Below are 27,611 nucleotides of genomic sequence, written 5' to 3'. Positions count from 1 at the left end.
AAACTAAGTTTTTAATTTCAGTTTGTGAAATTCTGAATTTTCAAAAAAAAAAGTTATAAAATAATCGGGCCGGGCCGATTAACCGACGGGCCCAAACGGAGTTTGAACTGGCCGGGTAACCGGGTCCAAATCAAAAACCCAATCGAACCGGGACCCGAACCCCTAAAGCCCTTGTGATTACCGGGCCGGGTCAAACCGAGCCGGTTTAATTATGTGGACCGGTTCGGATCGGTTTTAACCGGCCCGTTTGACACCCTTAGATTGAGGAGGAATGAAGACATTCTTGTAGTAGGAAAATCCATCCATTATTGTTGGAGCTTCATGTGGAGTTTGTGATTTATAATATATTTCAAGATATATAAATTTTTCAGTTAGTAGTGGTGTAATTGGAAAATCCTCATAAAGTGTTAGAATTATTAATTGGGTGGGAGGGGGGGCAGCAGGGGGCTGTAATGGTGGTGTTTTGGGGGTCGGCTGTACTGTAATGGTGGGGTGAGGGACGGCGGGAGGTGGGGAGGTTTTTTTCTCTCTTTTTTATTTTTTTAAAATTATTTAAATATAAAAATGATGCCCACTCACACTCACGCACATAATTACACACGTTGTGTTCTATTCAGCCATCTTAATGCCACATAGGATAGGTGAACGACCAAAAAGATTTAAAATAATGTATTTTGATGAGTTCAAGAATTTAAATGACAAAAATTAAATAAAGACGTTCACATTACAAACGAAAATAAATATAAAAATCTATCAAGCTATTTTGTCTTCTTTTTTCTTCAATCACGAAACAGTCGAGGATAAAGATGCAACAATTCAATTCAATTCCCTTTTTTTTAAAAAAAAAAAAAAAAATCAACCAAAACTGAAAAATTGCTCATCGCCTCTTCACATTATCTCACGGTATGTGCAGCCATTACCTACCAATCACAACATGCGTCCGATTAAAAGAAAAATAGGTTAAGATTTGCACAATGGTGTCGCCGCCAAAATCATGTCCCTTTGTTGTGTGCTTGTGAAAATAAATAAGCACCATCCTCTCCATGTAATATAGAAAGTCAAACATAGACGTATAGTTTACGCAAAGTATATTTATATTTAATTAGAAATATCTATTAAAATATGAGAAGATATCTTAAAATAAATTATATTTGAATCTGCAGTTTCTCTAGTAATTCTAAATTTATAATTGAACAGGGCAAAATACTAAATAGAATTCTAATTCTTCTACTTTAATTTCTAGGCTAGGAAAATTATCTATAGAGATACTCCCCGTATCAAGAAAAAAAGAAAAACACATGTATATTTCTACTTGAACAAGGATATATGGTTACTACTCTTTTTCTTTTCATAGAAAATAGGATTTCAAGTTCTAGTATGATATGGGCACTACAACGACAACAAAATTAATTAGTGAAACTCTCAACAATGAAAATAATTCAAAATATCATTTGAATTATTTTTACCATGATAAATTATAAATTATTCAATTAAAAATTCATAATTTCATACCTATATTTTTATTTCCTTACTCTTCATTAAACACTTATGTAATTCCTCATGTTAAGATTATAGATAGTACTAATCAATAAATTAAACGAAACGGGGCCTAAAATGTTGTTCAACTATGTGAAATGGGACAAAAATGTCCCCCTTCTACCTATTGAGCCTAAAATGTCCTTCTTGTCTACCTATTGGGCCTAAAATGCCCTTTTTATCTACCTATTGAGCCTAACATACCCTCTCTGTCTACCTAATGAGCCTAAAATTCCCTTTCCGTCTATCTATTGATGTTATTTTGTCATTTTACTTAAGAAAAAAATTATATAATACCATAACTTATCTTTATTAAACTACATAAAATCCATATTATCTTTATTAATATAAACCCAATAAATAGTGCACAATATCAATTTTTCGTCATTCTAAATTGATCTGATAAATAAAAAAAACAGAAATAGCCATTTTTAAAAAATTATTATATATATATAGCCGTATTAGTTGGTTGTCAAATATATCATATAAAATATTTACTTTTATAACAGATTCTAATATATAGAAAAATAATTATATATTAAATTTTAATATATTTTATTTATTGTCTATCTTTATGGAAGCCTTTGTTCATTCATTTTTTATATTAAAATTTTATATTTTTCATTTTTATTGCCTACTTTCACGATGCCTCCATAAAAATATATAGTATATTTATACCATAAAAATTCATGATCTATTGATATATTATACGTTATATTTATATCATAAAATTACATGATATAGTTATACCATACAAATTATATTTATACCATAAACATAGATGGTATCTTTTAGATATAAAAAATTTATACCATGTAATATTGAAAATATATATTTATATTTAAGAAATAATTTTTCAACAAGAAAAGTACTTCCTACATAATTAGATATACCATGAATATTTATCTCATAAATTATATCAAAAATATATAATAATCTGACTTTGACATAACTTATATTTATACAACAAAAATATATGGTATAACTGTGCTTCCAACATAATGATTTTTATTTCATAAATATTTATCTGTATCAAATTATGGTTAACCCATTACATTAGAATTCAAAATACACGATAATGAAATAATACTAGATGATTAACATACATGGAAACAAAATGATATTATCTTTTCCACTTTTATTTTGAAGATTGAAAATATATCTCTTAAATTAAAGTGAATTGATAATTAGTTATAGCATTAGATTAGGAATTATAATTATCTTTTCTGATTTTTTTAAATGGCTATATATGTAACAAAACAATATTTTTGTAATACTGAAAAAATATTATTATTTATGTAATTAAGTTTTAAGGATGGTCATTCCATGTAATTTGCCTAAATTAAAGGGAAAAATAGGCGTAATTGGTAGACGGGAAGGGTATTTTAGGCCTAATAGGTAGGTGAGAAGGGCATTTTAGGCCCAATAGGTAGATGGAAAGGGCATTTTAGGCCCAATAGATAGAAGGAGGGCGTCTTTGCACCATTTTACATAATTAAAGGGCATTTTAGGCCCTTTTTTGTAAATTAAATTACTAACAAATTTGATATAATGATTAATTTTCTTTTGAGCAATGCTTAACTTTTTCATATATCGAATCATAAATCCACCGCCCCAATTTACACATAAAACTTATAAGCTTCTCATAAAAGGCATATCATCAATCTTTGTATCGAGACATGGATTCCATCAACTAACTTATTATTTCACCAATATATATTATTATCATCCAACCTACTAGGATTATTGACCAATCTCAAAATCTCACCTTTTAATAAATCAAAACGATAAATAATATATACAGATCATAATATTTATATCAAGATTGAGAATATAGGTACATTTAACAATTTAGAGAATATATTTTTATTAATTAATCCAAAACAACTATCTTTACTTGGTCCTGTTCAATGCATACAAAATGTACTAGCATGAAAAGTTAGAACTATATCGTTCTCGTAATCAAGCTAAGTTATATTTAATCTCATGATACAATCATTCTAATGATTTGTCTAAATTTACATCTATGATTGTGAATTATAACTTTAACTTATATGAACCGATGATTTAATCTTTTGTGCATAAACTAAAATTCTGTACATCAAATCATCTATTATATAAGTTGAGGACACATATATGACAATAATCTATTTACTGTAATAATTTATTGAATTAAATAAATAAATAATTGTTCAATAAATAATACTACATCAAAACTGCATGATTTATAGTATATTCTAACAAAGTTTGATTCCTGTATGATTGAAAAAGGCCTTAAAATAAATGAGCGTGATAAGGGCTATATTATAAGTCTTGAAATAATTAACATGTTATTATTTGTCTATATGTTGATGATTTATTGATATTTGGCTCTAACATAAATGTTATTGGAGAAACTAGAAATATTATTAGAAGCCATTTGATATGAAAGATCTTGGCGGGACAAATTTTATTCTAGGAATAAAAATTACAAGAACATATGATGAAATTTTTCTTGACCAGTCACATTATATTGAAATTTTTTAAAAAGAATATAATTTCCTTAATTGCAAGAATGTTGGGACTCCTTTAGATTATAGTATTCACTTGTTTTCTGTTGAAAGTGAAAATAATTTGATAAACTAAAAGGAAAATGATAGCACAATTGAAAATAATTTCTTCAAGTTTCAGCTCGTCGTTCGGCTCCGGTTCTATTCCTTGGTTTCTTCTTTCCGCTCTAATCCAATCTCTGAGGCAAACTAGAACATTCATTGCATTGCTTCCCAATGAGTGTCGGTTGTCTCCAAGCTGCTGTCGTCCCTGACTAAAGGCGTTCTCTGATGCAGCAGTTGACATTGGAACATTCAAGATATCTCTAACTAATCTTGAAAGCACAGGATATTGTGTTTCATTACTCCTCCACCAATCCAACGTGTTGATCCGTCGTCTGCGATACTCTGGCGGCGATCGAAGATAATATTTCATCTCTTCCCGATAAGTTGATGTGAAAGCTCTCTCATCAACACTGTTCCAACAAGGTAAATCATAAAAGAAATCAGGAAAACCACTATGTGCCGGCCTTTTAGAAGATGATGGCTCCCCGGGAGGATAAGGAGTGACAGTTGGAGTGATATTTGTAGGTACGACTAAATCAAATAAATCAGCATAGTGATTATATAAATTTTATATGTATTCACTCGCATCACTCATAGCCGTCCACAAATCAGGTTGTACTTGTTCAGAATTATTGTTAGTATTTATTTCTAAGTTAGCATAAATAATAGTACTAAAGTGGCACATAGTATTATATTTCATGCACGAATTTAGCATAGCACCACCAGTCCATTTTCTTGACATTTAACTTTAAATTCTCTAATTCTCGATCTATGATTATTTCCTTGAATAAAACGAACAGCAAGACGAATTTTTTCAATAGAAAGCTCAAAAAATTCAAGACCATCTTTTACAATTAAATTATATATATAACATGTACACTTAATATGAAAAATTTCAGGCAACAACGGAGATAACTTAGAATTTAATTTTTTTATAACAGTCTTGTTAGAAGTATTATCAAAAGCAATATATAAGATTTTATTTTTGATACCATAAAATCCGACAACTTTAACGATAGAATCAACAATAAAATCTCCAGTATGTTTACGATCTTCATCATATAAAAAAGCAAGAATACATTTTTGCATCACAAAATTAATATCCATCTAGTGACAAGTAACAGTTAAATAATCATTTTTATTTACAGCACGACCAAGATCAGAAGTTAGGGACAATCTACATTGAATATTTTTTAACAATGTTGATAAATAAAAATAATATTGTGAATGAAGTCTAAAAATATCGGCCCTACAAGTACTTCTAGGAATACCATTAAACATAGGATTATAAATTGCTTGAATATAATGAATAAAGGCATCAAAAGAAGGAAAACTAAAAGGCAAACAACCCACAGCTACCATTTTAGCTATTTTTTTTCGGTACCTCAATTTGTTATACTTCTTCGTTACCTGACCGGTTTCTGGGTCCATTCTAGTTTGCGTTGGCCCACCAACATCCCCACCACCTCATGGAATTTTTAACTCTCTTTCATGAGCATCACCTATGTGTCTCATTAACGTACTCGTACCCCCTTACTTGCCTCCGCTTTTATGCTTATATATTTGTTGACAAATATTGCATTGCACCTCAGTATCTGATATACGTTCAAAAAATTGCCATGTAATACTAGTTGTTTTACGAGGTCTTGGGGCACGGGGAGGACGGGAAGGAGATTAGCAGATTCAGATCTAACGTTAACATTTCCTGCAACGGGTGTCTCACCAATATTTTCATCATCTTCGTCTAAATTAACCGCATCTACTTCATTTTCTTCTTCTATACCGTAATTTTTTTGATCTTCTACATAATCCATATCGTGAGCACCTACACCTATTTCTTCCTCAAAAGGTGTACCAAGCGGTACCGAATGCGAAGACATACGGGTATATCTACAACTTGAAGTACCTCTACCGCTAGTAATTCGCTTTTTACTACCACTACCTCTTCTGGAATGAAATTTTTTAACACCTTTAGTAGCGAGGTTTCTTAATTTATCCATAGTATAAATTAAATTAAACTAAAAAAATTCAAAATACACAAATATAATAAAATTAAATATTCAACAATTAATACAATAAATAAAAATTAAACGTAAGAGATGGAACGACAATACCAAATTTTGGAAGTATCCGAAGGTTGCGACTTTAAAAACTTTTACTCGTACTTTGTAAACATAAAATTAAAAAATTAAAGTGAGCACTTTAGGAAATTAAATATATTGAATATTTGAGAATTGAGAATTGAGAATTGAGATTTGAGAGAGTGAAAAATTATATGAAAAATGATTCGGGGGTGTAGGGTATTTATAGAATTTTTTTTGGGATTAAAAAATTATTTTAAAAGTAAATATATTTTTTAATTAATGGGCCCAAACTAGCCGTTTGGACCCAAAACGGCTATATAGCCGTTGGGCCAATGGCTAGTTTGACCTAAAATTAAAATTTTTTTAAAAAATATTAATTTGGATCGGGTCGGGCCAGTTAATCGACGGGCCTGGACCGAGCTTGGTCCGGGCCGGGTTAGCCAAGCCCAAATAAAAAAAAATTGGTTCAGGACTCGGTACCCTAAAGCCCTTGGGCTTACCGGGCTGGGTCAAACCGGGCTGATTTCTTTAAGTGGGCCGGTTTGGGTTGAATAGGGCGGGATCAGCCAGGCCCACTTGACACCCTTAACCAGATATTTAAAAGTAAAAGGAGAGGGAAGAAAAGAACAACTTTTGATTCCATTTTCCACTGTTCCTCCCTTGCCTTTTGAGTAGTAACTTGAGAGACAATATAAAGCCCAAAGAGGAATAGTTTAAAAAAGAGCAAATAACATAAATCTCAATAGTTTGCTACCTAATTACACACTCTTTCTATTTTTTTATAATTACACCAAATTCCATCCAGCTATATAAGTTCAGATACATAACTAGCAAATTAATTGCCTATGAAAAAGGAAAGTAATGGAAAGAGATTAAATGACTGAGAAATTAATGGGATTTTGATTGGAATATGTTTCTTGAATTCCTGAAAATTAGCAACAAATTCATAATTCAAATTTGAATCACCATTATCAACATCCTTCAATCACAATTCTCTCAAATCCTCTAAATCAAAATTCAAATTTGAATCACCATCATCAACATCCTCCAATCACAATTCTTTCAAATCCTCTAAATCAAATTGCTGCACAAAATATAAAATTAAATCAGCAAAATATGTCAAAAAAACTTATACATACCTAATCCAAAATATATTATTGATAATGCTACATAAGATACTACGTGTTTTTTTTCAGATGAACTATAAATACAATGCATATGTATCAGTTGTACTCAATATTTTGAATATATAAGTTGCAAGACAATTCAAAATAATTTCAAAATTTAGCATGTATTAGATATAATTATACAAGAACATAAATCACATGTAAATTTATGTATGTATCAGAAAATATGCAATGTCTCAGTGCATTATACTTATGTACCAGATTCACCGTTTATGTATGTATCAGAAAATATGCAACATTTCAGTTCATTATACTTATGTATCAGATTCACCGTTTACATTACCATTAGTTAAATTTTTTACTATGATACATAATTATAATGTATATGAGGGAAATTAATCTAACAAATACACAAAAATCATATCTTTGGTAATGAGTGTATTTTCGTAACATCCTTTCTTCTTCTCTTTTAAAGAACAATAACGGTATTTTTTGTTTTACTACTAGCAACATCCCGTAACTTCTTCATCATTATAGGCTTGTTCAGACACTTAAATCTATTTTCATGAAAATTACTATCTTCATAATCAAGATTACTAAAACATGGTTCATCCAAAAACGGATGAGACAATTAACAAAATCTTTATTTTTTTTATCATGTCTTTTGGGGATAAATTGTGTATGCAGTGACCTAGAAGAAATTGTGTAGCTATACTTTTGATGTACTTGTGAAATATATAAAGGGGTGTCTTTGAGTTGTACTAGAATTTGTCACTTGAGTATAGTTAGGTTTTTTTCTGGCGGCCAGTGGCCATAACATGCATACTACAACTTTTTTTTCCTTTTGCTTATTTTTGGAATTTTGTCACTTAAAGTTAATTGCAGATGAATTTATTGCTAACTTTTATTACTTAGATAATGATTAATAATTTAATAGCTATGTTTTCTAAGGAAAACATAATTTTCCTTAATCTGTGACAATGTTACCGTGATTTAGGGAGAAAAATTAGGAGTTGTGTGTTATGTATCAGATAAATAACTCGTTTAGAGATTTAGAAGGGATTTTTATAATTAGTTTAGTGAAATGGAATTTTAAGTAATATAGAAAACTTAAAGATGTTGTTTTATGTAATTTATCCTTTAAAAAATGAAGAATAACAAACTCACAAATCACTTGTTTTTGTTCTCTTCCTCTTCTTGCAAATTAGTTTTCAATATGCTATGCTCTTTTCCTCTTTTTGTCAAACCCCATTATAATACGCCTAATTTCCACTCCATTGGCCAATCTGGCCAAGAGAAGAAATCAAAAAAATTTAATTCAAGCATTGGCTCTTCTTGGTATGGTCTTAATAATCTATCTATATATAAAAGGAGAAGCAAAAGTGACAAGTGTCAACATTAAAAAAATTTTACTTAAAAAAGAATAAACATTAAAAAAGAAAAAAATATATAAACTAATTTGCAAATTAATCATCCCTATATAAATTACACATTAAAAAGAAACTCTTAACAAGCACATTAATAATATTTTTAAAAATATTATCAATTTAGAAATTTTAAAATGTCTACACTAATTACAATTTTAAAAAATAAAAAAAAAGTCAAAACAATTACTAATTAAAAACAACACACCCTATAAAATTAGAAACTGCCCCACTTAAAAAGGAAATAAATTTTTTCTTAATAGGAGAAGCAAAAGTGACAAGTGCCAACACTATAAAAATCCTACTTAAAAAAGAATAAACATTAAAAAAGAAAAAAATATATAAACTAATTTACAAATTTACCATCCCTATATAAATTACACATTAAAAAAAATATTCAACATGCACATTAATAATATTTTTAAAAATATTATCAATTTAGAATTTTTAAAATGTCTACACTAATTACAATTTTAAAAAATAATAAAAAATTTAAAAAAATTACTAATTAAAAATAGCACACCCTACAAAATTAGAAACTGTCCCATTTAAAAAAGAAATAAAATTTTTTCTTAACATACACATTAATAATATTTCTTAAAATCTTATCAATTTAGAATTTTTAACTAATTTCTTAGCAACAAACGCTTTTGACTTTTTGGCGGAAAAAGTTTCATCTTAGAATTAGTGGTATAGAATTAGCGGCATATGATCTAAAAAAATAAAAAATAAAAATTCATTATATGTCACACATGATTAATATATATGAAATATGTCCCCTTGAATAAATATGCAACAAACAACAATGAACTTAATGATATCACTTATTAATATACTAACTTAAATGATTTTTTTTACAAATATAGAAGTGTATAATATAGATTCCACATAATGTATAGCGTAATTACATTCTTTAATATTGTTCGCGCATCGCGCGGGTATTCATACTAGTAGGCCTAAACCAATTAGAACTAGCATTTCAACTAACCAAGAAAAGTTTCACAAGCACCAACATCCCAAAGACCTCAATTTTTATGGTGAGTATATATGTCCATATGTAATTATATTCATTTTACCAATATGGGTTGTGGTGTAGTGGATGAGGCTGCTCCACCCTTAACCAGAGGTCGAGGGTTCTATCCTGGGTATGGAGAAAACTCTGTTGGGAGCGCTGCCATCTTAATGGGCCCTACAATGCGCGATTCGGATTAGTCGGGGCTCCAATGCGGACACCAAACACCGGATGGGAAACTAAAAAAAAATTACATTCATTTTACACTACCATGTCACCTTTATTACATGTTAGAGCTGTAATCCGCCTTATAGTTTCATTACTAAAAAATGCAAAATTTTAAGGGACGCGTCCCATTAGAAATTGGCTAAAGATTCAATAATTCATTTCATTTAGTAGTGTTTTGAAAACTACAATTTCACTTATATTTTTTTCCTGGATAAACTGTAGATATATTTTGAGTGACATAGTGTTAAACTTTAAATCTCTACATTGTCGGTCTGTATATATAAGTTAAATTCATAATTCAAACTTTGACTTATTCATTTTGTTGCTAGTTCTATTTTTCAGAATTTGTTTGTAATAAAATAAAGTATAAAATTGAGCTTAACTAAATTATTCTAGTATTTGAGGATTTTACTTGAAAATGTAAGTTTATAAACATTTATGTATGTTCACTTTATTTCCCTTTTTATGGCAATATTAAGTTAGTTTATTAGTACTAATTTCCTTTTCTCTACTCTCTCTTAAACTTTGTTCATATCCTATTTAAATTTTCAACAGATTCTTCTCTGGCAAAGGAGAAACCTAAACATGTTGAAGATGGTTTAATGAAGACAAGGTCAAGAGCTATGAAGATTTATAGAGAATTAAAGAAAGTTAAGCAGCCTATTTCTCCTGGAGCGACTCAACCAATTTCGTGGTCTAAATTCGAATCATAATGAGAGGCCTTAAACATTTTTAGAGAGACCTTAAATATAAGCATGTGAAAATAATCAAATCTTTTTATCCGATTGCGTATAGTAAAAAATTATCTTCTATTTGTATCAATGTTCTTCACACATTTAATTTAAAACGTAAATCAAAACTATTAATATCTAATTAGCATTCTATTTTAAGAAACTTTTTTTATGATTAATGTAATAATTTTTCTATGTTCCTATCACTCGGTGATCTTAATTTTTACATCAAATAAAAAATTTAAAATATTTTTCATATACTTCGATTGTTCAAATTTCTTTTATAATTTTCTTTTATTTTTAGTTTAAATATTATTTATTTATTTTAAAATAAATTTATAAATTTATTATTATTATTATTCAAAACTGGAACCCCAAAAAATTAGAGCCTACAACCGTTGCTTCATTGGCTTTACCCAAAGACTATCAAGTTTCATGAGCTCACTTTTCACATATAGGAAAAAAAACAAAGATTCCCTCAAATGATGAGGAGAGAAAATTAAGCAAGAATATTATTAGTAGTCCATGTGGGCACAAGAATCTGGACATGGGCCAACAAAATGTTAAGGCAATAAAAAGCAGTAATAGAAATTATATTCATGAACTAAAATTCCGAAAGAATATCGAAATGTTAGAAGATGAAGAGGGTGCAAGTTGTTCAAGTTCTGACCTGTTTGAGCTTGATATCTTTTTTTCCATTAATGGAATTGCCAGTCAATGAAATTACTGTTAGGGATCGTTTGGTTGGGAATGTAGTTATATTGGGATTAATTATGTTGGAATAAGTTATGATGAGATAAATTATATTCGGATTAATTATTCTGAGTTTATTTTTTATTGAGTGTTTGGTTTGTTATATTCAAAGTAATATGCATGATATAATTTCTAAGAATAAATTAATTGATTAACAAAATATCCTCCATCTTATTTAACTTTTTTTTTTATATATTTCTTTTCAAGCTTTAAATATTTATTCTTAAAAATAAAACTTTCATCTTATTTAGCTTATTTTTGTGTGTGTGCATTTTCATGATTATATCATGTGTATTTTAAAAATAAAACTTTCATTTTATTTAGCTTTAATTTTCTTGCATGTGCCTTCCCATGATTATGCCGTGTGTGTTTAAAAAAAAAAAATCTTACTACATCTTATTTAGTTTGAAATAAAAACTTCCAACTTAAGTTTATTAAAGTAAAAGAAGATTTGTTGTTTATGTCACTTCATTTAAACACATATCACTCATATAATATAGAATATTATAAATCATTTTAATTGATATATACAATATCAATTTTCAAGTGATTAAAAAACTATTTAAGTTAAAATATGTAATTGGACAATGGAGTCGATTGTGAACACAGATCACTCATATAATATAGTGATCAACATTTCAGTTCAAATGCTTAACAATGGCTTATAACTACGACAAGGCATGTGCTAGTTAATTAAATTTATCTTTGGCTGAAAAATTATTTATAAGAGGCTAATATGAATTTATGGATTTGGGGGTAATTTAGGTCGTCGGTAAATATTACTCAATTGAAGATAGGTTAGTTAAAACTCTAACAATTTTAATATTTATAAAAATATTGAGGATTAATTCATTACAAATTTCATCTTAAAACAAATAAAATTTAATATTCATCTGCATTTTATGCATTTATGAAAAGTTTTTAATTTATTATTCATCAAATGTTTAACATAAAATATGAAAAATATTAATATACATAAAATATTCTTATATTTATTTAACATGTTTACCTATGTTATATAGTTTGTTAGCCATCCAGATGGCCAAATTATAATGTTTATCACTTGTATAAATATAAAATTACTACCTTACTATTTGATTTACGTATATGGTTATGTCAGTATAATTTATGGATCACCTAAAGTGGTTGAGTTAGATTGATTAATTAATTATACACATACGCACGCACATAAAGTGGCTGGTGCATGAATATAGGTAGGGGTAATTTTGTCCTTTTATAAATTTATCCCAAGAATAAATTATGGTGGGATTGTTATCCCACCAATTATGTGGATAACTTATCCCGGTACTATTTATTAGTCCCGGGATAAGTTATCCCGAATATTGCCAACTAAATATGCATTAAAAAATTTTATCCCAGGATTATTATTTTATCCCGAAAGTATTTGCTTTAGAACCTCACACAAAACGACCCTTTAGGGTTTTTGGCCTGATTTTTTTTTATCAAAGTTAAGTTTTATTTTTCTTAGAAGGAAAATTAAAGTAATATCATAGTTACTTTTACTTTTCCTGAAAGGAAAATATAAATTTTTTCTATATTTGGCTAACATCTGTCTAAGAGGAAAGATTTTGGAACTCTATAAATAGAAAACCCTCTCTTCTCATACCATAACACAATGGAATCCATAATGTAGTCATTTACGAGTCTTGTTTAGGGGGAGATTTTCTCCAAATAATTTTATGGTTTCTTTAATATTAGTTTTCATGTGTAGGCCAGTCGGCCAAATTATATCAATAATATCATGTTTTTAGTTTATATTGTTTCATCTGAATTATCGTCGTCTTGGTTTGTAAACTTTAAGCTTCCGCATAACGCTCTCTCGATTTTGAACCCAACAAGTGGTATCAGAGCTGTAAGACCCCGCAGAATCCTAATCATTTGAGTCTTTTAAGGCATGCTAAAAAGGGGTCCCAGACTTAGAAATTTCAGTTAAGTGTTCAGACTTAGTCATTTCTAAAGCCCTCAAACTTTGAGGAATTTATTTACGACCTTCCTGACCTTAAAAAGTTAGTTTGTAAGTTGATTCATGATTGGAGGAGTCAATAGTGCATCTTGGGTGAGTTTCAAAATTTTCGAACAAGCGTAAGGGTGTGTTTGAAACTCCAAAATAGTGGATCAGGGCGATTAGCCCGTGGTGCCCTGGCCAGTTCGGTCCGGGTAAATTCTACAAATTTGTTCCGCATTTTAAAGAGAAAATGGGTCATTTTTCCTTCACCCAATTTCTTCATAACAAGGGATTAAAGCCCCAAATAACATAATTGCTCATCCTTTTCACAAAATTCTCTCAAGGACAAGCCCTAGCTTCATCAAGTTCAAGAATCAAGTCTCAAGAACTCACCACAATCACCACGAAATTAACAATCAAGGTATGTTAGGTATTCATTCATGGGTTCCTTTCACCCATGGAGTCCAAGAACCCTAATTAAATATACAAGTTTATAGATTTATAATTTCCATGCTTGAAATTGATTATATTCATGTTCATGATATTAATTGGGTTTCAATTCATGATTTAATTACAAGTCTCATGAAATTAAAATAGTTTGTATGGGAATTATATGAATTGCATACTAAACCCTTGAATTTACAATTGATTATTGTATTTATGATGTTCATGATTTGACTAGTATTATGTGAAATAACCATACTCCCCAAGTGTTTGATAAAATGCTTATGTGAATTGACTAGTGAAAGCATGACATGTTATTATGTGATCCCATTCATGTACAAGATAATGTATATCAAGTGTTTGTCAAAATGTCTAAATGAATGCATTGTTAGCAAGCAAGTAATATTATGCTTTTAAGATTATGCCACACTTTACTTCCAATGCTATCGAGTCCTGGGGTATTCAATACCAAAAAATCTAGCTGTTTACCTTGAGCTACAGTAGTTACAGAATAGTCTCAGTAATGTCATGATCAGTAGTACTCAGCAGTTACAGAACTCAGTGGAACTCAATCCAGTTCAGTTTAGTCTAGTCATCAGTGTCATTCAGTTGGGAGTAGGATTCAACACCGTGTGAACCCAAGGATGGGGGCTCACCTGCTAGTAGAGGGTGTGATCCTTAGAAGTAGTTCTTGCGTTCCAGAACTACGTAGCCAGTGTATGTTGAAATATTAACCTGCTAGTTGAGGGTTGATAAGGTATTTTACTTGTCAGTTGAGGGTACCACCGTTCTCATTCAGGGTACCTGCCAGTGAGGGTGGCTCTTCAACTTGTCTTTACTCGTGGCACGGTACTGATAACCTTCCAGTTGGGGTTATAGGTTGGACCCCAAATCTATACATAAAGGGGCAAGTCAGTTAGATAATTACCTCCCACAGTTTCAGTTTCAGTCTCAGTATAGAACTTAGCTTAGTTCTACAGCACCAGGATTGTCAAAAACAGTTACCCAACTCAGTATAGAAATCAGTTCAGTTCTATAGAATCAGGACTGTTAGAAATAGTCACCCAACTAACAGTAATACAGTTATCAGTGAACTCAGATAACAGTCATTCAGTTATTAGAACTCAGTACCCAGTGTTAATATGATCTCAGTTACAGTATATGTAGTTATGTGCGTAATATTGTATAATCAGTATTTACAGTCGTTTCATATATACATGTACTCTCATTCAGTTATATTCATGTTACTCAGCCAGTATTGTTCATGCATATGAACCTATGCATTCGCCTTACCTCACTTAGCATACCAGTATATTTAAAGTAATTACACATACCTTTTTTTTGTGCTATGATGTCTTATATCATAGGTTCAGAGCCACGGGTTCCTGACCGTACTTAGCAACCCAGATTATCAATAGCAAATTTAGTGGTGAGTCCTCATAGTTTGAGGACATAGTCATCTTTTCAGTATTTCAATTTATATTTTAGTGGTCAGAGTTAGTTGGGGACTTGTCCCATCAACTCCATGTTCAGACAGTTAGAGCTTTTCAGACTAAATTATTTCAGACAGATGCTCAATTATCAGTATTTAATTTTAGTTATGAACCTTATGGCAGTTCCAGCCTAATTTTTGCATTATTACAGTATTATTACTTATTTATTGTAGCAGGTACCAGTCATGGGTTAGCTTGTGGTATTTTGGAATTATGAGCACCGTGTGACGTTCGAGGTGCAAACTCAGGGTGTTACAAACTTGGTATCAGAGCCTAAGGTTCAATAGAGTCCTAGGGAGTCTGAAAGCCGCATCTAGTACAGTCTTGTGCATGGGTGTGTAGCGCGCTACACTTATGAACAAGATTCATATCATGCGAGTGAGCATGAGCTCAAATTAAATTCTTTGTCTAATCCAATGTTTCCTTCTGCTTACAAAATATGCCTTCTAAAAGGACTAACAGAAGAAGGACTGGAATTAGCCAGCACCTCCGCCCGTCCAGCCAGATCCCTTGGATGAGTATGTTTCCTTTGTAGAATTTAGAGCAACTTTCACTACTCTATCTCATTCTATGGCAGCCCAGAATGAACGTCTAACTGCCATCCAGGCCAACCTAGTGGCCAATACTGCTGCAGCTAGAATTCGAGACTTCACCCAAATGAATCCTCTATCATTTACCGGGTCTAAGTCTGAAGAGGACCCACAGGAATTCCTTGATCAGGTGTAAAAAGTCACAGATATTATGGGGGTGAATGCTAGTGAGAGTGCTGAGTTAGCCGCATATCAATTACAGGATATGGCTTACACATAGTTTAAGCAGTGGAAGGCAGATAAAGGCGCTGATACAGGGCCCATAGAATGGGAAAAGTTTGCTACTGCTTTACTTGATAGGTTCTTTCCACTGGAGTTGAGGGAAGCTAAGGTTTTAGAGTTTATTAATCTAAAATAGGGCAACATAAAAGTGAAACAGTATTTTCTCAAGTTTACTCAGTTAGCCAGATATGCCCCTCATATGGTAGCAGACAACAGATCTAAGATGAGTACCTTTGTGTTGGGTGTGTCTAATAGTGTGGTCAGGGAGTGTAGGACCGTAATGCTGATTAAAGAAATAGACATATCCAGGCTCATGGTCAATGCTCAGTAGATAGAAGAAGCTAAGAATAAGAAGAAGGAGAGCGAGAGAAAGAGAGCTAGAACAGGTAGCTTCAACTTCGCTCAGCCCAAGTCAGAGGGTGGTAATCTTTCTTAGTTCTGCCCAAAAACTTTAGTTCCAGCTTCATCCTCAACCAATGCTCCAGTGCCAAAATTTAGAGATGGCAATAAGATAGGGCACCAGTCCCTAAACCCAAGGGTAGTGTTAGCAGTTCCCGAACAAATTCTTTTTGCCAGAAGTATAGCAAAAACCATCAGGGTGTCTACAGAGCTGGCAGTGATGTGCGTTTCAGATATGGTAAGCCAGGCAATAGAATCAGAGATTGTCCTCAGTCAGGTTCTCAAGGTCAGTATAATCGTCCATCAACTCAGTACGATCGCCCAAATCAGTAGGGTGCCCCTTCCAGTGCTACCTGTGGACAATGCCCAAACAGACTCTATGCACTTCAGTCCCGATAGGATCATGAAAGTTCTCCTGATATGGTCATTGGTATGTTATAAGTTTATCATTTACATGTTTATGCTTTGCTAGACTCAGGAGATTCTTTATCCTTTGTAACTCCTTATATAGCTGTTGACTTCAAAGTTAGTCTCAAAATCCTAGTAGAGCCCTTTTCAGTATCTACCCCAGTGGGTAAACTATCATAGCCCGATGGGTATACAAGAACTGTCCGATTAAGGTATCTCAGAAATCCAATTCAGCAGACTTAGTGGAATTAGAGATGACAGATGTTGACATCATTCTCGGCATGGATTGGCTTCATTCATTCTATACTTCAGTTGTCTGCAGAAACAAAATTATTCATTTTCAGTTTCCGAACGAACCTTTCCTTGAGTAGAGGGGTAGTACTTCAGCACTTAGGGGTCAACTTGTTTCCTACCTAAGGGTGAGGAAAATGATATCTAACGGATGTATTTATCATCTTGTTTGAGTTAAGGATTCTAGTTTTGATACTTCTAACCTTGAGTCAGTTCCAGTAGTATATGAATTTCTAAATGTGTTTCCCGAAGATCTTTCTAGAGTCCCTTTCGAGCGGGAAATTAACTTCAAAATGGACCTTCTTTCTGATACTCAGCCTATCTCTATCCCACCATACAGAATGGATCCAGCAGAACTCAAAGAGTTAAAATAATAGTTGAAGGATCTCCTAGATAAGGGATTCATCAAACCCATCATATCCCCTTGGGGTGCACCAGTTCTATTCGTGCGTAAGAAAAATGGTTCTTTCAGAATGTGTATTGATTACCATCAATTGAAAAAAGTCATAGTCAAGAACAAGTATCCACTTCCCAGAATCGATGACTTATTTTACCAACTTCAGGGTGCCAGCTACTTTTCTAAGATAGACCTCAGATCAGGCTACCATCAGCTTAGAGTCAGAGAATGTGAAATTTCAAAAATATCTTTCAGAACTCGGTATGGTCACTTTAAATTCCTAGTCATGTTATTTGGTCTTACCAATGCCCCAGAAGCCTTCATGGACTTGATGAACCGCGTGTTCAAGCATTACTTGGACATGTTCATCATAGTCTTCATTGATGACATTCTTATCTATTCCCGCAGTTAACATGATCATGCAGACCATCTCAAAATAGTGTCACAAACCCTTAGAGCCCATCAGTTGTTCACCAAGTTCAGTAAATGCAAATTTTGGATAAGGTTAGTAGCTTTCCTTGTCATATAATTTTTTGTGATGGCATTAGAGTTGATCCCCAAAAGATCAAAGCAGTAAGAAACTAGCCTAGATATATCTCTCCGTCAGATATCAGGAGTTTCTTAGGTTTGGCTGGATATTACTGATGGTTTGTTGAGGGATTTTCTTCTATTTCATCCCCCATATCCAGATTGACTCAAAAGAAGGTCAAGTTCCAATGGTCAGACTCTTGTGAGAAGAGTTTTCAGGAGTTAAAGACTTGACTCACTACATCCCTAATTTTGACTTTACCAGATGGTTCAGATGGGTTTGTGGTATATTATGATGCTTTCAGAGTTGGTTTAGGGTATGTTTTGATGCAGAGAGGTAAGGTCATATCCTATGACTTTAGAGAGATTAAGCCCCATGAGAAGAATTATCTCACTTATGATCTTGAATTAGCGGTTGTAGTGTTTCCCTTAAGGATTTGGACACATTACTTGTATGGAGTACACGTTGATGTATTTATAGACCATAAAAACCCGCAGTATGTGTTTTCTTAGAAAGATCTGAACCTACGTCAGAGGAAGTGGTTGGAGTTGCTGAAGGATTATGACATGAGTGTTCAGTATCATTCGAGCAAGGACAATGTAGTGGTTGATACTCTCAGTAGGATGTCTATAGGTAGTGTTGCCCACGTAGAGGATGGTAAGAAGAAGTTAGTTTAGAAAGTTCACTAGCTTGCCAGACTCGGTGTTCGCTTAGTCGATTCAACAAGGGGTAGTGTCTGGGTATAGAATAGTTTGGAATCAACTTTGGATTCCTAAGTAAAAGAAATATAATACAGGGATCCCAGTTTAGATAAACTGAAAGAGTTAGTCGGATATCAGAGAGTAGAGATTTTCTCCCAAGGGGGAGATGGTGTGTTGCGTTGCCAGGGTCGGTTATGTGTGCCATGTATGGATAGCATGAGACAGCGAATTCTTGCAGAAGCGCATGATGCGCGCTACTCGATTCACCCAGGGGCCACCAAGATGTACCACGATTTGCGGGAAATCTATTGGTGTAGTAGGATGAAGAAAGACATTACAGAGTTTGTAGCTAAATGCTCGACATGTTAGCAGGTTAAGATCGAGCATCAAAATCCTAGTGGACCTATGCAAGAGTTTAGTATTCCCACTTAAAAGTAGGAAGAGGTGAACATGGATTTTGTGATGGGCTTGCGCAATACTCGCCGCCAGCATGATTTGATTTGGGTCATTGTGGATAGGATGACCAAATCATCTCATTTCTAACCACTTCATACCTCTCATTCAGTCGAGGATTATGACAAGCTCTATGTTAGAGAGTTGGTTAGACTGCACGAAGTTTCATTGTCTATCATTTCAGATAGAGGTATAAAGTTCACCTCTCAATTTTGGAAAGCATTCCAAAAAAGTCTTGGTACCCAAGTTCACCTCAGTATGGCCTTCCACCCTCAAAAAGATAGTCAAGCAGAAAGGATTATTCAGACTTTAGAAGATATGCTAAGATCGTGTACCCTTGACTTTAAGGGAAGCTGGTATGACCACCTGCCCATAATAGCTATTATTTCATCATTCAAATGGCTCCGTTTGAGGCGCTTTATGAAAGGAGATGTAGATCTCCCATTGGTTGGTTTGAAGTGGGTGAGGTTTCAGTGGTAGGGCCTGACTTGGTATTTGATACAGAAATCGTATGCAGATATTTAAAGAAAGGATCTCGGGTTTGAGATTAGTGATTATGTGTATTTGAAATCTCTCCTATAAAGAGAGTGAATAGATTTGGCAAGAAGGGAAAACTCAGTCTCCGATATGTCGGTCCTTATTGAATTCTCATCCATTTCGGAAAGGTAACTTATGAGCTTGAGTTGCCTTCAGACTTTATCTTCAGTACATTTAGTGATTCATGTCTCCTTGATAAAGAAGCGCATAGGTGAACCTGTAGTTGTAGTCCCTATAGAGGGTATAGATGTTCAGAACAGTCTCTCTTATGAGAAATCTTCAGTCAAAATTCTTGATTTTTAGGTTCACAAACTCAGGAACAAAGAGGTTCCTCTAGTCAAAGTTCTTTGACGAAATCAGTCCGTTGAGAGAGCTACTTGGGAAGAAAAAGCAGATATCCAGACCAAGTATGCTCACCTCTTCTTTGAAAAATCAAACTCAGCTCAAGGTAACCATTTTTCTTGAATTTACTCAGTTCCATACTCAGATTTCCTTTATAACTCTGTATCGGTTCAGTTGCATAACATCCTCATATCATTCATGGCTTTATAAAATAGCTAAGTCATGCGTCATGTCTTCAAAACTCAGTCATGCTTCAATTATGCATGTTCAGTATGATAACTCTGTATATTAGTAGTTTCAGTTATGTAATCAAGCTTCAGTTGTGCATGTTCAGTGTATAAATTCGGCCTATCAGTATTCTCAACTTAGTCAATCTCGTTCGAGGACAATGTTCCCAAGGGGGATATATTGTAAGACCCCACAAAATCCTAATTGTTTGAGTCCTTTAAGGTATTCAAAAAAGGGGTCCCAAACTTAGAAAATTTTAGCTAAGTATTAGGACTTAGTAATTTCTAAAGCCCTCAAACTTTGAGGAATTTATTTATGACCTTCTCGACCTTAGAAAGTTAGTTTTTAAGTTGATTCATGATCGGGGGATTCAATAGTGCATCTTGGGTGAGTTTCAGAATGTTCAAACAAGCGTAAGGGCGTGTTTGAAACTCCAAAATAGTGGATCAGGGTGATAAGCCAACGACGCCTGCCTAGAGCGGTGCTCCAGAGCCCCTAGTGCCCTGGCCAGTCTGGTCTGGGTAAATTTTGCAGTTTTGTTTCGTATTTTTATAGGCAAATGGATCATTTCCCCTTCAACCAATAGCTCCATAACATGGGATTAAAGCCCCAAATAGCATAATTGCTCATTCTTTTCACAAAATCCTCTCAAGGACAAGCCCTAGCTTCATCAAGTTCAAGAATCAAGTCTTAAGAACTCACCCCAATCTCCACAAAATTAATAATCAAGGTATGTTAGGTGTTCATTCATGGGTTCCTTTTACCCATGGAGTCTAAGAACCCTATTTAAACATACAAATTTATAGATTTATGATTTCCATGCTTGAAATTGATTATATTCATGTTCACGATATTAATTGGGTTTCAATTCGTGATTGAATTACAAGTCTCATGAAATTAAAATAATTTGTATGGGGAATTATATGAATTGTATGCTAAACCCTTAAAGTTACAATTTATTATTATATTCATGATATTCATGAGTTGACTAGTATTATGTGAAATAACCACGCTCCCCAAGTGTTTGATAAAATGCTTATGTGAATTGACTAGTGAAAGCATGACATGTTATTATGTGATCCCATTCATGTGCAAGCTCATGTATATCAAGTGTTTGACAAAATGTCTAAATGAATGCATTGTTAGAAAGCAAGTAATATTATGCTTTTAAGATTATGCCATGCTTTACTTCTAATGCTATCGAGTCCTGGCGGTATTCAATACCCAAAAATCTAGTTGTTTACCTAGAGCTATAGTAGTTACAAAATAGTCTCAGTAATGTCACAATCAGTAGTACTCAGCTAGTTACAAAACTCAGTGGAACTCAGTCCAGTTCAGCTTAGTCTAGTAATAAGTGTCATTCAGTTGGAAGTAGGATTCAGTACTAAATAAACCCAAGGATGGGAGCTCACCTGCCAGTAGAGGGTGTGATCCTTAGAAGTAGTCCTTGTATTCCAGAAGTACGTAACCACTATATGTTGAGATATCAACCTGCCAGTTGAGGGTTGATAAGGTATTTTACCTGCCAGTTGAGGGTGCCACCATCTTATTCAGGGTACCTGCCAGATGAGGGTGACTCTTCAGCTTGTCTTTACTAGTGGCACGGTACTGATACCCTTCCAGCTGGGGTTATAAGTTGGACCCAAAATTTATACATAAAGGGGCATGTCGATTAGATGATTACCTCTCCCAATTTCAGTTTTAGTCTCAATATAGAACTCAGTTCAGTTCTACAACACCAGAACTGTCAGAAACTGTCACCTAGATCAGTATAGAACTCAGTTCAGTTCTACAAAATCAAGACTGTCAGAAATAATCACCTAGCTAACAGTAATACAGTTTTCAGTAAACTCAGATATTAGTCATTCAGTTATCAGAACTCAGTACCCAGTGTTAATATGATCTCAGTTACAGTATATGTAGTTATATTCATAGTATTGCATAATTAGTATTTACAACTATTTCATATATACATGTACTCATATTCAGTTAGATTCATGTTACTCAGCCAGTATTATTCATGTATATGAACCCATGCATTCAACCTTACCTCACTTAGCATACCAGTACATTCAAAGTACTGACGCATAAACAGTCACCCAGCTAACAATAATACAGTTTCCAGTAAACTCAGATATCAACCGTTCAGTTATCAGAACTCAGTACCCAGTATTAATATGATCTGAGTTACAGTATACGTAGTTATGTGCATAGTATTGCATAATCAGTAGTTACAACCATTTCATATATATATGTACTCTTATTCAGTTATCTTCATGTTACTCAGCCAGTATTGTTCATGCATATGAACCCATGCATTCAACCTCACCTCACTTAGCATACCAGTACATTCAAAGTATTGATGTATACCTTTCTTGTATGCTATAATGTCTTATATCATAGGTTCAGATGCACGGGCTCCTGACCATACTTAGCAACCCAGATTATCAACAACAGATTTTGTGGTGAGTCCTCATAGTTTGAGGACATAGTTTTCTTTTCAGTATTTCATTTTATATTTCAGTAGTCGTAGTTAGTTGGGGACTTGTCCCATCAACTCCGTATTCAGATAGTTAGAGGCTTTTTAGACTAGATTATTTCAGACAGATGCTCAGTTCTCAATATTTATTTATCAGTATTTAATTTCAGTTATGAACCTTATGGCAGTTCCAGCCTAATTTCCGCATTATTATAGTATTATTACTCAGTTATTACAGTAGGTACCAGTCATGGGTTCGCTTGTGGTCCTTCGAGATTATGAGCACCGTGTGACGTCCAGGGTGCAGACTCGGGGTGTTACAAGAGCCTACAGTTCAAATATCCAGTGGCTTGGTAAAATGAGGTTGAAGACAATTCCAAGGCGGTTCTAATCAATTAGCAATTAATTGGATGATAATAAAGATTTTTGTCCAACTACATGTGGAGAATTAGTTTCCACCATATTTTCAACATTCTTGTTGCTGCATCTTTAAAAATAAAAATAAAATATTAATTTTTAACCCATTTTTAATCATGATATTTTGAACTTTATTTTTAATCATGGCAAGCAACAGTTATAAACATTATATCAAGAACGAAGTTCATGCATGTGATGTGAAGAAGGCGGATCAAGTGAAGAAAATCAAGCCAAAAAGAGGAAATTTGTTAGAGTTTTGCCCCTGATTTTCTTACCAAATTTAAGTTTAATTTTTCTTAGAAGAAAAATAAAAGTAATACCATAATTACTTTTAGTTTTCCTGAAAGGAAAATATAAAACTTTTTCATATTTGGCTAACCTCTTTCTAAGAGGAATGGTTTTGAAATTCTATAAATAAAAAACCTCTCTTCTCATACCATAATACAGCAGCATCCACATATAGTCATTTACGAGTCTTGTCTAGGGGATGATTTTCTCCTAATAATTTTATGGTTTCTTTAATATTAGTTTTTATGTGTAGGCTAGTTGGCCAAATTATATCAATAATATTATATTTTTAGTTTATATTGTGTCATCTGAATTATCATCGTCTTGGTTTGTAAATTTTAAACTTTCACATGACGCCCTCTCGATTTCGAACCCAACAACAACAAAGCTTGGTACTAAATAATCTAGTTATTAAAGCAAATGGTCATTTGTTTTTGAAACTCAATAAATTTGGAAAATTTTCTTTTAAAATTTAATTTATGTTTTGCTTGACCTAGAGTATATCATTTTCTTTTTAACATTATTCACAAGGTCTTCTTATTTTCTTTTCCTAATAATATTTCTTATTATGTTTGGAGCTTAATTAAGTGCTATGTACTTGTTGCAGAAATATTGAATTAACACACAATCACACACAAAGAAAATAGAGAAAAAAATAATATAAGAATTTAACGAGGTTCGGCAAGGCTTAATCTGTTAGGTCTTTTTTCCTTTCTATGTGGATAAATAAAGTCTAATTTAGATCAATCCACCTTTTCTCATAGTGTTATTACTATGGGGTATATATATATTAGATTATTTTAGGTCTTATTTCACCATCCATAAAAGAGTTTTTCAGTAGCGAAAGAGAGAAACTAGTGCAGTATTTGCGGTAAAACTTTAGCCACAATAGTCAACTTCAAATTATGATTCTTGCTTTGTTTCTTGTCCGATTGAGCTAATTTTTGGTAGCTTATTCCTCTCATCAGTCTTTGATTAGGAATTGATGGAGTTGGATTTAGTGCCCGATAGCTCCTATTTTTTATCCCTGAATAGTAGCTACATTTTGGTGTTTTTGCTCCTCTTTCTTCTCTAGTTTTGGTGCAATCTTGTTGTGTTTTTGCTCATTATTTGGAACTTATTTTGTAGCCAATTTTGGAGAATAATATTTTAACTCTTAGTGATTATAGTGGAGGTTTTGGTTCCGTGGTCTTTTACTCTTCACATTGAAGGATTTTTTACTGACATTTGGTGTCTCATGTGATTGATTTTATTCTTGTCTTATCATACTTGCGTGGTTGATTTATGTACTGCCTTATTACCACTATTCTTGGGTTTATTTATTTTCTCTTGGTTCAAATTAAAAAGGAGAATTTAGACTTGGGGATTCTTCCGTTGCTACCCTATCATGCACTTTGATAGTGTGCTTGCCTCTTTTCTAATAAAGTGGTATCAGAGCGAGGTTGATGTTGATTATTGATTTGAATGATAGAGGAAAATATGAGCAAAATAGTGTGTTTGAATGTTAGTAATTATCATACTTGAAAATGCAAGATGAAAAATCTTCTGTCAGTCAATGGTGTATGAGGATTGGGAATTTGAGCACCTATAGGTGTATGTATATATTAAGACAATGGGTTGAAGATAATGTTAGAAACCATATTGTGAATGAGATACATGCCAGAAGTTTGTGGGACAAGCTTGAGACACTTTAAGTTTCAAAGACTGGCAATAATAAATTATTTTTGCTTAAGCAATTGATGAATATCAGGTATAAAGAGGGTACTCCTATTTCTGATCATATAAATAATTTTCAGGGTGTCCTTGACCAGCTGTCCGAAATAGGTGTAGAGTTAGATGAAGAAATTTAAGAACCTTGGCTTATTAATACTCTGCCACGCTCTTGGAAAATTCGTCGAGTTTCTTTGACTAATTCTACTTTCAGTGGTGTTGTAACTATGGAACATGCTAAGAGTGGTGTCTTAAATAAAGAGATGAGAAGAAGATCTTAAGCCTCATCTTCTTTATCTTCATCTTCACACTCTGATGTTTTGGTTACTGAAGAAAGGGGGAGAATTAAGTCTAGAGGTCCAAATGATAGAGATAAGTGTAGAATCAAATTGAACTGCAAATTCAAGAATGTTACATATGACTATTGCAACAAAAGGGGACATATCATGAAATATTGTTACAAACATAAGACTGATATGAGAAAATAAAAGAAAGAAGGCAATAATAAAAATCTTGTTGTTGTTGTTGCTAATAATGATCTTCTTGTTGCTCATGGTGAAAATGCCATTAATTTTGTTCCTGATGAGTCTAACTGGCTTATAAAATCTGGAGCTACTTCTCATGTTTAGTTAAAGAAGGAATTATATTCTTATACTCCAGGTAATTTTTGAATGTTGAAAATGGCAATAATGATGAAATTAAAGTACTTGGCATTGTTTTTTTGAAAAGTGACAATGGTTCCAAACTAGTTCTCAATAATGTCAAGCATGCTCCAGATGTTTGCTTGAATCTGATTTCTCTAGGGAACCTTGATTATGAGGTCTTTGTTAACACCCTTGGTGCTGGACAGTGGAAGCTTACTAGAGGTTCAATGGTTTTGGCTCGAGGTGTCAAGTTTTCTAACTTTCACGTATTTCTGGGCTCTATTTCTAGAGGCTTCATAAATTTGATAGAAGATGATACTTCATCAGAGTTATGGTATAGAAGGTTGAGTAATATGAGTGAGAAGGGTATTGATAGTTTGGCTAAGAAAAATTAACTTTTTGGAGTGAGACAAGAAAAGTTGAAGAAGTGTGTTCATTGCTTAGCCGGCAAACAGAAAGAATCTCTTTTCAAAGTCATCCACCTTTGAGAATTCTTGATTTACTGGAGTTGGTACATTCTGCTTTGTGTGGTCCTTTTGAAGTAAGGTATCATGGTGGTGCACTTTACTTTGTGATTATTGATGATCATTCTCTCAAACTTTAGGTTTTTTCTTTGAAGTGTAAGGATCAAGTACTTGATATGTTCAAGATTTTTCTGGCCTTGGTTGAGAGGCAGACAACTAAGAAGATATTAAAATGCATTCTCTCAGATAATGGTGGTAAGCATATTGGTCCTTTTGATAGATATTGCAGAGAGCAGGGTATTTGGCATCTGAAAACTTCTCAGTTGAATGGTTTAGCAGAGAGGATAAACAGAACTCTAGTTGAGAGGGTTAGATGTATGCTTTCAGATGTTAAGCTGCCAGATTCCTTTTGGGTAGAAGCACTTAATATTATTACTCATGTTATTAATTTATCTCCTACTGTTGCTTTGGATGGTGATGTACCTGACAAAGTTTGATCTGGTGAGAATGTGTTTTATGATCATCTTAGAGTCTTTGGGTGTAAAACCTTTGAGCATATTCCTAAGGATGAAAGGTCAAAGTAGGATGTTAAAACTAGGCAGTGTATCTTCATTGGTTATGGCCAAGATGAATGTGGCTGTTGTTTCTATGATCCAGTTGAGAAGAAACTTGTTAGAAGCCGTGATGTTGTGTTCTTTGAAGACCAAACAATTGTAGATTTTGACAAAGTTGAGAAAGTTGATTCTCAGAGTAGTGAGAGCCTAGTTGATATTGATCCAGTTTCTTCGACTACTGCTCCTGAAGAAAATTTTCATTATGATGAAAATAAAGTTGATAATGAAGATGATGATCATGTCTTGAATGACTAGCATGATGTTGTTGATGCTCTAGCACAAGTTGATATGGTTGATCAGCAACTAGTTATTGATGCTCCAGAGAACTCTCTCGGATGATCTACAAGAGAGAGAATACCTTCATCTCATTATTCTACTAGGGAGTATGCACTCTTGACTGGTAGGGGAAAACCTGAGAGTCTTGATGAGGCCATGGAAAGTGAAGAAAAAGAAAAGTAGTTTGATTCTATAGAAGATTAGATTAAATCTTAATGAAAATCATACCT

At 33.0% G+C, this 27,611-nt stretch overlaps 1 pseudogene; it reads left to right on the top strand.

The window, feature by feature from the left end:
- The first annotated feature begins 8,557 nt into the window (after positions 1-8,557).
- Positions 8,558-27,360, top strand: LOC124889715 (annotated as a pseudogene).
- The last annotated feature ends 251 nt before the right edge of the window (positions 27,361-27,611 follow it).

The sequence above is a fragment of the Capsicum annuum genome, chromosome 12 (assembly GCF_002878395.1).
Source record: "Capsicum annuum cultivar UCD-10X-F1 chromosome 12, UCD10Xv1.1, whole genome shotgun sequence".
In the NCBI taxonomy this organism is placed as follows: domain Eukaryota; kingdom Viridiplantae; phylum Streptophyta; class Magnoliopsida; order Solanales; family Solanaceae; genus Capsicum; species Capsicum annuum.
The sequence above is the reverse complement of the archived record's forward strand: the minus strand, read 5'-3'. Positions and strand labels throughout refer to the sequence as shown.